At 46.7% G+C, this 13,195-nt stretch overlaps 1 protein-coding gene across 6 annotated transcripts in view; it reads right to left on the reverse strand.

Annotated features, from left to right (window-relative positions):
• Window positions 1-13,195, reverse strand: part of CADM1 (cell adhesion molecule 1) — a 239,261-nt gene that overhangs the window by 114,076 nt on the left and 111,990 nt on the right. The window lies entirely within an intron of this gene.

Raw genomic sequence — 13,195 nt, forward strand, 5'->3', positions numbered from 1 at the left:
AGGCAAGCTGCCTCTTAAACTGGGGGGCGTCGTGTAGCCAACAAGACCAGCAATCTCTAGCAGATGTGGTGGCAACGGCAGTGCTTGTGGTGATGGCAGTTATGTGCTACCTGGTCCCTTTTGACTTAGGGTGGCCCTAACAATAAGCATTTATTGTTAGGGCCACCAAACATGGGAATGGATGGTCCATGCAATGAAGGAATCTGCCTTCTGCTGGGTGAGACCCTCAGCCCACCTAAGCCCAGTCCTGTTGACCCCTGGACGGCAGCCATGGCTCTCCAGGGATTCCACCAGGATTTTCGCCGAGTCCTTTCCTAAAGACCCCTTGTGGTCTCCCATCTATGCGCTAGCCAGACCCAACTCTGTTGACCCTCTGAAATCAGGCAAACCTTGATGTGTTCAGGGTGGTATGATTATTTTAACATATAGGGGGTCACCTTACAGATTAGTGTAAAGGCATTATATTACTGGTGGCCTTTACAGTGATGCCTCACTTTACGATTGCCCTACATTACGACAAAACCGCTTAACGACGATCTTTTTGCGATCGCAATTGCGATTGCAAAACAATGGTCTGAATGGGGAAATTTTGCTTTGCAATGATCGGTTCCCTGCTTCAGGAACCGATTCTTCGCAAAACGATGTTTTTTGAACAGCTGATCAGCGGTTTCAAAATGGCCACTGGGTGATCAAAATGGCTCCCCGCTGTGTTTATGGACGGATTCCTCACTGTACAGGCAGCGAAAATGGCCGCCCTATGGAGGATCTTCGCTGGACAGTGAGTTTTTACCCCGTTGGAATGCATTGAACGGGTTTCAATGCGTTTCAATCTGGGTTTTTTTCGCTTTACGATGTTTTTGCTCAACGGCAATTTTCCTGGAACGGATTATCATTGTTAAGCGAGGCACCACTGTATCTGCCATCATCTTCTTAACTATCCCTTCTGCAGACACTTACATTTCTGCAGAACGCAATGGCCTAAATCCAGAACTCCATTTGTCGAAGTGGTGGGATTTCTGGGCTGAAATTCCCCAGTCAGTCACTTAATAGAGTAGATCTGCTGAATCAGGAGGGAGTTGGTGATCCAATCCCACTGCAAGTTCCTACTCTAGTTGCAACTTATTATGAAATTTCAGCCAATGACTCGTAACAAGACGTTTACGCTAGTGCTAACCTAGCGTTTATGCTTTATGCGATCTCTCCATAAACTTCAAGAACAGGTTTAAAATGCAGGTAAATTTGCAAAGACGTGTTGAAATTGTATCACTTAAAGGCCAAACACTGCATGAATGCATGACACACCTTCATAAGAGGGTGTAATTCCAAGCAGGTTTTAATTAAATTTCTTCCCCACTTTTCCATTGTAAAGAGTAAGACTGAGGGGGAGATTATTCATGCTAAAACATTAAAACTAAATATATTAATGAATAAGCATAAGCCCCAACACCACACATTAAAAGATATTTGATCCCACACCTCCTTTGCCTCCTCGGAAAAGAGCCAGCTGGAGGGGCCTCCTGCGCAGCTGCACGTCCCAGGGCACCCCGGAAGAACAGAAGGGTTAACCCTATCTGAGTACTCTCTACCTGCAAAACCCTGGAAAGGGTCACCATAATCAAATTTGATGGCATGCAATTATTATTGCTCACTATACAGCATGATCTATCACCGAGTATATAGTCTTCCTGTTTAAAATCTCCTTGTGACCATTTGTAGCTATAGGATTTTCAGACTGTGCTGACCACTAATGTTGCCCGCACTCTACCTGCAAAATTGTCCCTGAACTTCTTCTGAACAACACTTTGCCCCCACACTCCGCAAGAGAAGCAGGCTTTCGTTAAAGCAAGAGAAACAGAAGTTTTATTCCCCCCCCCCTTTATTCTTGTAAATAATGGGCAAATGATGGGTTTGTCTGCCACCTTGTACATGAGGCACAAACGAACGTTTGACAGAGAAGGACTGGAAAGAGCCGGCCGTTGTTAGAGCATCAACCCATACCAATGAAACCTCCCACCCAGCTCAGCCAGCAAGGACTTGGCCCGCAAGCATCTGCACTGGTCTTTCATGGAGACTAGGCTTCTTCTCTTCGGCTGGCAGGGAAACGGCTTGGCTGTGCCTCCTGCTTCCTGTAGGTGGAAGCAAACGCCGTGCCGAGGCCAGGACACGTTGCCAACAAGGCGGCCGAGAATTGTTCTGGCCCCGAGCACTGAACAGACGCAGAAGGAGCAGCGGCCGCACGGGTTCCTCCCTGCAGCAAAAGGAGGCACGGCCAAACTGGAGGATCCCTCTCACGCCAACAGCCCACCTCCAGAATCGAGTGGCGCAAGGAGGCCGTCCTTCTGGTGGCCACATAAACTGGACGCTAGGCTTTCGGTGCACACTGCAGCTTATCATGACAAACCAACGTAGGGAAGATTTGCGTCATGGGCTTGCCAAGCAAATACCTTCACGCTGAAAGCTCAAAGCCCATCCATAAGCAGGTCATCACAGCTGCTAAATGGGGGGGGGGGCATTTGTGCCAATGAAACAGCAAGTAGACCTGTATTAAAGGCATTCATAACGATTCCTCTGATATGTGGGGCCAGAGGGGGAGAGCATGTCTTGCCCCAGAAACGGGCTCTTCAGAAGAGGGTGAATCCATTCCCAGTCTGCACTAGACCCCCCACCCCGACTGGGAGATTTCCCAGGGCACAATGTCCTCTTCTGTTTTCTTAAAATTAATGCTTGGTCTTCTAGAGTCAACTAATCGGAAATTGGCCACGAAGGAGCCCTTGATTTGTACGCTGTCTCACTTGGCGTCAAATCCCATGGTGAGGTTGTCTCACAAGCCTTCCCCCGTGCCTGGTGCAACAGCGTTTTCAAGATGACACAAGTCTGTTCTGGGAGCTCATGGTGAAAGAGCGCAATTGAACGCATCACGGGACATGGTCAGCTTTCTATTGATTTCTCCCCAAATGCATTAGCAGAGTACTTCCGAGTAGGAGATAAAAATACGGCGCTCGGAAGGTGAATGACCAACGAAATCGGAAGCGGTGCCGTGATCCACTCCGAACGCCCCACGGGAAAATGGCCTGCATTCAAAAGAGGGCAGATAAAGGTCCCAGAAATGCAAATCTATATACTGTGTTTAGCAAAGAACTCGGGATGACTTGATTCATTCAGGCAGGCAACTCATCATACATGCAAGAGTCGGGCACGGAGATTGGCCCTTCTCTTCGACATCCAGACTCCACAGTCCTTCTCTGCACAAGTTCCGGATTTGATTATGAACAAAATTGAATTACACAAATATTTCACTAAATATCTTTTTAAGCCTCATCAATATTAATAACAGACCTATCTCCTATGCGCTTGGCATTTAAAAGCCCATTTCAAATATATATATATATATATCCACCTAATTTAAGGCATGCCTCTAGCATATGAATGAGTAGAGCGGGCCTCCCTACTCCGTTTTGCCCTGCGCTCGCACACAGTCCCCCCTGCTTCTTCCTGCCTGTCACCCAGCAGCCCTTTAAAATGATGAATTTTAACAGCTCTGGATGCCAAACATGCGATATCTGTGACCACAGAATCTGAGACACACTGAGCCAGGCCTCCCAAGTCTTTACACCAAGATGCAAGATCTGTTGAAGTTGGAAATTAATATTAAAATCCAGTAACCAAGGAAAAGAGATTGATTAGTATTTATGTGAGCTTGTTTGTCTGCCTCTGTCTAGTTTTTAAGGATAATCTTTCAAGCCCAAACTCAACAAAATGTAGATTCTATCTTATCTGCCACCACCCACTCTCTGTAATTTAAAAGGCGAAGTCTTCGGCACATCTATCACAGCTAGAGCAAAACCTGTTTTTTTTGGGGGGGATATGCATATGATCAAGTAGGGCTCCAGCCCCCAACCAAGCAGCAGATCAGGGACAAGCAAAATACTGAAGGGGGGGGAGTACAAAAGACACACCGGAAACTGAAGTGGGGGCTCACTGATTCTGCAGAGGCACCTCATGACTAGCCAGCCTTTGGCATCCGTAGGCACAAGGAATGTATTGAGAATTTTTGTGCATTGCATCCCAGCTCCGAAAAGGTGCTCGAAACAGTTTACTTGATAACATAAAGCACTGATTATCAACAGAACCTCTGCACTCACCCTTCTGACCCACAACCCTTGTTCAGCAGATGTTATCAGCACCCACTGGCTTTTGGGGATCCTTGGTGGAAATGCTGGGGCGTGCTACTCTCCCCACAGGCCCCTTGTTGCTGCTGTAGCCCCACCAGCCGGATACACACTAGGCATGGATTCCCCCTCTCTGGTCTCATGTTTCTGACCGTTGGCTGCAGCCCACACAAGATGCTTGGATCCAAAGAGTGCGGGACTTTTCACCTCCTTTCCCAGTAGATGTTATCAATGGCTGGTGATGCCTTATCCTGCTAGGCCATCAACCCAGTCCAACTGGGACCATCTCAATAGTCAAGCAGAGGCTGTTCCTTCTACAAGTGACTTGGAAGCCAGACCACAGCAGACCCAATGAAAATCATGGGATTCATCACTAGTGTTGACCAGCAAGTCCTACTCCATGGGTCTACTCTAGTTGGGACTTTCAGCTTGAGAGGCCGGGGGATCAGCCCATAGACACTGAACACATCAGGTATGGGCTCCCCCGTTGACCTATGTGCTTTGCAAATGGGGTAGGGGAGAAGACAGCAGATGTTTCATGAACAGCCTTGACTGCCTTCTCCAAGCATAGGAATCCCATAGAGCAGAAGGTGACGAATTTAATTTCATCCCATTGTCTTCTACTCTGCTTCAGGTGCTCAGGCGCGGCAGGCCTCTTCCGAAGCGCAACGCACACCAAGGCCAACATCCACCATTTGGGGGCCCTCCAAAAGAATCAACTTCTGGCTGCTGGGATTCCAGCCCACTTACCACTCGGAGATTCATGAGGCAGAACTGCCAACGTTTGGAAGTCAAATATCGACTGCGCTGTTTGTGCCCGGGAATGCAGCCCAGCAGTAAAGTGGAGAAACCAGAGAAACACATGCCCAGAAAAACTGGAATGGCCAGGAGCAACAGCACGCAAACATGCCCCCCAACACATTTACACAAGTACACTCATCGGCACTGCTTACTGACGCAACTGGGGCGCTGCAGCTGATGCTTGCATGCTGAATCCTTAGCTCAGCCATCACCACACGGTGTTATGAAAAGCCTCCAGAGGACGCAAGGACCTCTGAAGTTCTCCCTTGAAGTAACAGCCAGCAAGCTTACTGATTAAAAGTCTGTTGTTCCTTGGTGAGTCGGTGGCCATGCCAATAAAAGCCATTTCTTGATTAATGTTCTCGAGACCAAATCCCTGAGATTCTGGGAAGACTGCTTTGCCACACAGCTTTAATAATCCTCCTAGCAGGACTACCTAGGCCAGCTCTCTCACTTCCCCAGACTCTGCAAGGTGTTTTTGTTTTTTGGTTTTTTAGCCTCGCCGGAGATTAATTAAGCACACAGCTTGCCTCCCTTCCCCCACCTCCAAAGGATGTTGAAACTTTTGTTAATGAAGCGACAGCAACAATATTGCATTCAAGGTTTTGGTGGGCAACTTCTCCATGAACTGTCAACCTTTTTTTTCCACCCTCCTCAAAACTGGATTTTGTGCCCCACTGGGGGCAAACTGGGCAACACACACAAACACACACCAATGAGAGGTTTAGAGGCAAGCACTTGAATAAATATTGCTTGAGCTCCTCCTGACCGTCAATTGCCATGCCTCTTCTTGCTATTCTCTGCCCTTAGCTCTCCACTGCCTTATTTATATTGCGATGCTGTTCATCACTGGGGTACCCAATGCCACTTGGAAGCCACTAAGCCTTGAGTGACTTGAGGCTACAGAACTACCACCGCCACCTCTTGCCACGTAAGAGCATCTAATTTTTGCATGGAGAGGCGGACACAGACATGTGGACAGAAAAACTGGGGAACCTTGGAATGTTGGGAAGCTGTTATCAAACAACCACCGTTCACTGCAGTTCATTTCTGTCTCCTATCGCATGCACTGCCCATGTAGCCGCTCACTGTACATTCTTGTTGTTGTTTAGACGTTAAGTCGTGTCCGACTCTTCGTGACCCCATGGACCAGAGCACGCCAGGCCCTCCTGTCTTCCACTGCCTCCCAGAGTTGGGTCAAATTCATGTTGGTCACTTCCATGACCCTGTCCAACCCTCTCATGCTCTGTCGTCCCCTTCTCGTCTTGTCTTCACACTTTCCCAACATCAGGGTCCTTTCCAGGATACACTCTTCCAAGTGCACCCTGGAAACTACAGCCAAACCTTCAGGCATATGCGACACACATAAGACCAATGGAAGTAACTCATAATATATAGAGAGATTAGTCTTCTCCTCTACATAGTGCTTAGAGTTCCTATTACACCTCCTCACATGTGTTCTCTCCTCTCTATGCCGTGGGGGTGATCCTAGAAGAGCATTCCATATCCCTGAAACTTTTCACCCATCATCTGGTTCCCAGGCAGATGAAGAAGAGGGTAAGGATGGTAGGGAAGAACATTAATAAGCAGAAGTTCTGCAGAGCTCCACCCAGCCTGGAATTTATCTGGGAGCTGGCACAGCTTCCTTGACATTGAATGAAGCTCTAAGTCAGTGGTTCCCAACCTTGGTTCCCCAGATGTTCTTGGACTACAACTCCCAGAAGCCTTCACCACCAGCTGTGCCGGCCAGGATTTCTGGGAGCTGTAGTCCAAGAACACATGGGGATCCAGCCATTGCCCTAAACCATAAAATCACAATTGATCCTGCTCAAGAAGGCAAGGTGACAATGGAAGTGCCAGCTAGCTCACTGTGCTGCCCCTCCTTCTGCTTAATAACAGCTCATCCAGCTAATGGTGGAGACCACTCATTGTGTTGATTTATGCCAACTGTAAGCCAGTCGTCTGGTCTCTTGAAAGCTGCCTGGATTGATTTGCCTTTGAACAGAAAAACACTGTTGTGTTTAAGATAAAATCCTGCAATATTCATTCCCTGGGAGTTTATGTCACAACTAGATATCAAATAGCTGTCATGACTTCCATGCAACTTAACTAATATGGCAATGAAAAGTTACCAACATGCCATTTCAAAAATTGAATTTTGCATTATTATAACAAACTAGATCTGAATGCAATTTACTACTGGCTTGTCAAGTTAAATGCTCCAGTATCTAATTCAATGTTCCTCAAACTAAAATTTGATGAATTCCAGAAAGAGCTTCATTTTTATACCCCGATCTGCTAACACAAAGGAATTATGCCAGCCATTTGTCATGTTTGTCATTCCTGAGATAAGTAACAATCGAAATAACTTTAACTTACCTTAAGAACTATGGTGACAGTAAAATATCTCTGTGCGCTTCTTCTATCACACTACAGTAAGAGATTACTTTAATCCGATCCCTTAGAAGCAAAGTTATTAAACAACCTGGAAACAGTCCTCCATTTCTCTAAAAGAAGCGCTGTATCTGTATTCCTCCCTGAATGGGTCTAAGCGTGACAAGGTGATCAAAGGCGGTGTTATCATGGCAGTAGAACAGCCCAAAGGAGGACATACTTAAGAGCCCGAGAAGCTAAAGCAGGTAAAGATCGAGTCGGCTTATGGGTAAAGAGAAACTGACACACAAGACTTGGGGAAGAAAGCCAAACCCAAGAGACCCCATCTTTGAAGAAAATTCACAATAAGAAAACAAAGGAGGATGGGAACTGGACAGGCCTGCTGCCAAAGCATCTTAATGGAGATTATTAGCAAAGAAAAGCTTTTGAAGGCCAACTTGGTTTTACTAACAAAATCAATACAGTAATGCAGACCTTGTCTGTTTCATCGGCAGCGTGAAGACAAGCCAGGGATAGCCTTGACAATCCCAACTCTGTTACCTTCCCCATTACAGCAGATTCCACGCTCTGTCACTGTCGTCGTCCTTGCTGGTGATGACTTAACTAACCATTACACATGGCCTAGCATGCCACCTAGGGTTTCCGAGGGTTCTTGCTCACAGTCAACACAAGAGCCCTGTGCTGCACAAAAAAGACAATGGAGAATTTCCCTAAGTCACTGGTGTCCATTTATTTAAAGCCAAGACGGGCAGTGGGGCTGAAGGCCTTCCTCCTACCCGCGCCAAGGCAGAGGATCTAAAAGGGGAGGATGGTGGCCAAAGACCCAATCTCCATATTTAATTCTTCATTTCTAAATTTAAATAACCACAGAGAATGGGCTGGGGAGATGAGAAAACTGAGCTTCTGGTGGAAACACAACAGATGAAATTCTGCAACTTCACACCGAAATAATTGAGCAGGACAAAAGAACGCAAAGGACCACCATGTCCCACATGTTCTGGGGGTCTTGTGTGCTCTTCTGGAGCATCACCAGCAATTCCAATCCCTTACAAAAGGAGAAACCTTCCATTCTCAATTAATTCATTCCCTTGCTTATTAGAGGCTCAAGCTGTCTGGCTCTGGAAGGCAAAAGACGCCATGAAAGGAAACCCTTGTCAATGAAGCCACAATCAGGGCACACTGGCAGAGCCAAAAGGGGAAAGATGTTATGCGCTACAAGTTCCCAGCGTGGGCCAGAACACAAGGGGCCATTGTGGAGCTAGAAATAAACACGAGTGGGAGGATTCATAATACACCTTTGAAGAAGGCCCGTACAAGCTGGACAGATGGATCTTTTAGCTGACGTTCAAGTCTCCAATGCATCTGTCAACATGCATGGGAGTATGCAGGCAAATGCCACAAGCAGAGCCATGGCCCAGAGCGTGGAAGCACTCCATGTACCTTACCGTCCCCAAGAAAAGAGACACGGGGGACTGCAGTGGACGGCAGATCTATCGCACTAACTTTGTTGTTTGCTCCCTCCTCAAGAAGCAGCGGAAGAAAGCAGGCGGTTGGGGGGGGGGAATCTCCTCTTTTTTTTTTTAAATTCTAGCAAAATTGTACTAAATGCCAGAAGCATTTTTGCTACCAAGTGAAAACCACTCCACAGCATAAGGACTGGCATGCAACCTAAACATTTGAGAACTCCAAAATGAAATCTCTCGTGTACGGATTCCTTTAGGGCACCGACTCCACTACATCTGTACCTTACTGCCATGTAAATGCTGGTCAGTCAGTTCTGACACTCTTACACGAGAGGAGGGCCACACATCCCCAAACCCCAGAGTAACAAGAATACCTACTAAACAGCCACCGCTCTGGGCACACACACATTTCCAAGACCATTTGCTCAGAGGATGAGGACCTGTGTGTCAAAAACTCAAAAGATTCACCACTGGGCAATCTGTCCCACAGACCAGTGATCTGACTCAATAGAAGGAAAGTTCTTGCACTCATTACTCCAGAGTTCTGGTGAGAAAGCAAGTATATTTCTGGCACAAAAACAGGAACAGGTAATGTGTGTTCCAAAAAATAAAGTTTAATTCATAGAATCATAGAGTCCAACCTCCTGCTCAAGGCAGGAATCCAAGTCAAAGCAGATCTGAAAGATGGTTGTCCAGCTTTCTCCTGAATGCCTCCAACATTGGAGTGCCCACCCTCCTCACCCTGAGGCCACTGGTTCCATTGTTGTGCGGCCCTAACGGTTAAGACGTTTTTCCTGATATTGAACTGGAATCTGGCTTCCTGTAAGTTGAGCCCATTATTATGTGTCCTGAACCCAGGGATGATCAAGAAGAGACTATGCCCCTCCTCTGTAGGACTATCTTTCAAGGACAGTGGTGCCCCACATGACGACGATAATCCATCCCATTGAAATCACTGTTTAGCGAAATCGTCGTCATGCAAAAACCCTTTCCCCATTGGAATGCATTGAAACCCGGTTTAATACGTTCCAATGGGGAAAATACCTCATCGTCCAGCGAAGACTGCCCATAGGGAAGCCATTTTGCAAGCGCCGATCAGCTGTAAAAATGTCTGCCCTATGAAGCATGGGTCCGGAAAACACAGGGCAGCCATTTTGCGGAGCCGACGATGAGCGGAAAAAATTGTCGTCTTGCGAACAAACGGTTCACGAAGCATGGACCTAATCGACGACCAGCGAAAATCCCCCATTGGAATGACTCGTTATGCAGAGTCATCGCTTAGTGGGGTCATCATCTTGCGAGGTACTACTGTATTTGAAAAGTGCTATCCTCTCTCCCCTCTTCAATCTTTTCTCAAAGCTATACTCAGTTACTACTGCACAAAGTAACATATATTGCTTATATCTAAAGAGACACAAGGAAGGAAGGAAGGAAGGAAGGAAGGAAGGAAGGAAGGAAGGAAGGAAGGAAGGAAGGAAGGAAGGAAGGAAGGAAGGAAGGAAGGAAGGAAGGAAGGAAGGAAGGAAGCTTGCCTCAGAATTTTGTCAAACATAATTAGAGTCAAATCTGAAGTAGAGTTAAGAAGGCAAGTGAACTTTTTAAATCAAGACCTGTTTTCCAAACAGAAAGGCTGCAAAATTTGGAAAGGGCAGGAGAAATGTCTCTCACTCCACTTTGCAGGGGAAAAAAAATAACCATTCAATAATGCTGAACAAATGAAGAGCCCTCCAACGTTATTGATACATTTTTCAACTTAGTTAATAGAGGTTGTAAATTACTGAGCTGAAACCTGTCATCTGCTAATCAAATGTAATTCTTATTTTTCTTACTGCACAAGACAAATTATCAATTTCTGTAAATCATAATTAGTTCTGAGCTTCCAATTCTACAAAAGATTAGATCGGTGAAGTTTTCAATTAGGAAGACTTTGGCATGGCAGAAGCCAGAGCTGAACTTTCTGCCAGAGGAGGGATTGAAAATCAGGGGTGACAGGCTTCGACAAACCCACTCATGCTAATGTTTAATTGTGAGTGAACACACACACACACACACACACACACACACACACACACACACACACACACACACACACACACACACACACACACACTCCTTAAATATGTCTGAGCTACTGTGTACTACAAAATAAATCAAAGAATCACGACTCAAAATTAACACTTCATGTACAGCAACTCTGAAATCCACGAGGAATGAAGAAGAGCAGTGGAATTGCTATTTTAAATGAATGGTACACACATAGTATCAGCATTCTCCTCTTCAAGGGTGAAGAACATCTGGGCACCCTCCACAGGCCAGAGAAGTATAAAGCTTGATGCAAAACTGTCCATTGAGTGTATGTGTGTTGCACACCCATTTTCATGTAAAACCATGCAAATGCAGGTAATTGTACAAATTCCACATGTTGTTCTGAGCTCAGATGACTACTATCTTGTTTTAAAATAATTGACCTTCCGGATCAACCGCTTCTACTGGGCTTGCTGTGTTGTGTCTGCAGGCGTATTCCTTTCATCCTAGTTCCAACCATTATTCCCTAGAGGGGCCGTTCTCAATGGATGTCCCTTGGCGCATTCCAAGGGGGCACCGACTGGAAACCATTCTTCACACACCACCTTAGGAGGTTTCTTATGCGACCTATACAATCCTGATCTGGCGTGTTTTGTGCCGTGCCCTAGAGCAGTGGTCCCCAACCTTGGGCCTCCAGATGTTCTTGGACTTCAACTCCCAGAAATCCTGGCCAGCAGAGGTGGTGGTGAAGGCTTCTGGGAGTTGTGGTCCAAGAACATCTGGAGGCCCAAGGTTGGGGACCACTGCCCTAGAGGACAGACAAGGAAAAGGCAAGCCTGGACCTCATGAGCATTCTTCTGGTCCACAACACCTACAGCCTCACCCCCTGCATTTGAAACCCAGCAAGACATGAAACTCGCTGACGGGAGGTGGGGAGGGAGGGAGCAAAGGCATGGCCAGAATTCAGATCAATGGGAAGTGGGTTGAAATATGGGTGGTGTATCAAAGCAGATTAATTAGGTAGCCCTATGATTTATATCCTCCCCATTACATGCTGCTCTTTACAGACGAGTTCATACAGACACAAAGGGAAAGGGAAAGAGACAGGGAAAGAAAGAGCAAAACCAAGTCAGTTGTCTGATACTGGTACTCTCCAAGTTGAATGTAGGCAAGGTTAAAAGAAACGGGATGAGGGAGGGCCGGTTTGGGAGATCTTCCGCATAATGGGAAGGAAAAGTCAAAGGATGATCGATTAGGTAGGTTTGAGCTACGGACTCAACGTAAGTATTTGTTTTCTCTGGAACTTTACGCTATTAAAAAGAGAGATGCAAATGTGACATTTTGCCAGTACAAAAGGAAGCTCTGTACTAAAATTAGGGCATAAATCAATGGCAAATACTGTCACAGGCATGCAGTCAACCCAGATTTCAACTCATCCTCTTCTCTACACCAAGGGCTGATCGTAGTCAGGAAAGCCTGTCTCTGCAGTATAAGAGTTTTCCTGCTTTCGGGACCCCACGGACAGAGCGGTGAGACCAGTCCAACCGGACTCACCAGGATTGCATACACACAAGCAGAGAGAAGAGAAGCAAATATTGTAGAGGAGAACTGACAGGGGTTATCGCTGAAGGGCAAGGCCTTAAAAGACGCCTGCCTCCACGCCAGATCCCACCAACTTGTAAATAGGGCAGTACCAAAAGAACAGGGTCTTGCAAGCCAGGTGGACCCTGGAGGAAAGGAGAGCTCCTGCTTTGAGCTCCAGACCCAGTTTTTGGGGAACAAAAGCATCCGCCCATGCTTCTGGTTCTAAGACTGTAGTGAAGTTTCCCCTTAAGAAGCAAATCTGTTCGTGCTCAGCATCCCTGCAGAATCCACCCGGGAGGAGAATAATAACTGGAAGGGCCATCGGGTCCAACGATGGGGTGCCTTCCACTCGTCTCCAAAGTCAAACGTCTGTTTAGAGGATAAAAGGGAACATCTTGCATCCCACCGACGACCTGAAAACGTTTATGGGCAAAATGCAGCCTCACATCTGGAAGCATCTGTATTGACCCTATCAACAAATGCGGGCCTCTCGGCAGAGCAGAAAGGTCTATTGCAGGAGAAGGAAAAACTCTGGCCCTCAAAAAAACTAGGCTTAAGCAAACCAAGGGCTTGGTTGGGTGTTTATCCGCCGCCCTCCCTACCGGAGGGCCAGAAATAAGCCATCCCGAACACGTGGGCACTTGCTGCCGCCAGAAAAGCAGAACTGCTGTTTCCGCAAGCCACAGAGAATCAATACAAAAAAGCTCTAAGGAAAGCTTTAGGAGGAAAGGGGCCCAGCCTCTCACCCTTTCTTCAGAA

The sequence above is a fragment of the Pogona vitticeps genome, chromosome 8 (genome assembly GCF_051106095.1).
Source record: "Pogona vitticeps strain Pit_001003342236 chromosome 8, PviZW2.1, whole genome shotgun sequence".
Lineage (NCBI taxonomy): Eukaryota > Metazoa > Chordata > Lepidosauria > Squamata > Agamidae > Pogona > Pogona vitticeps.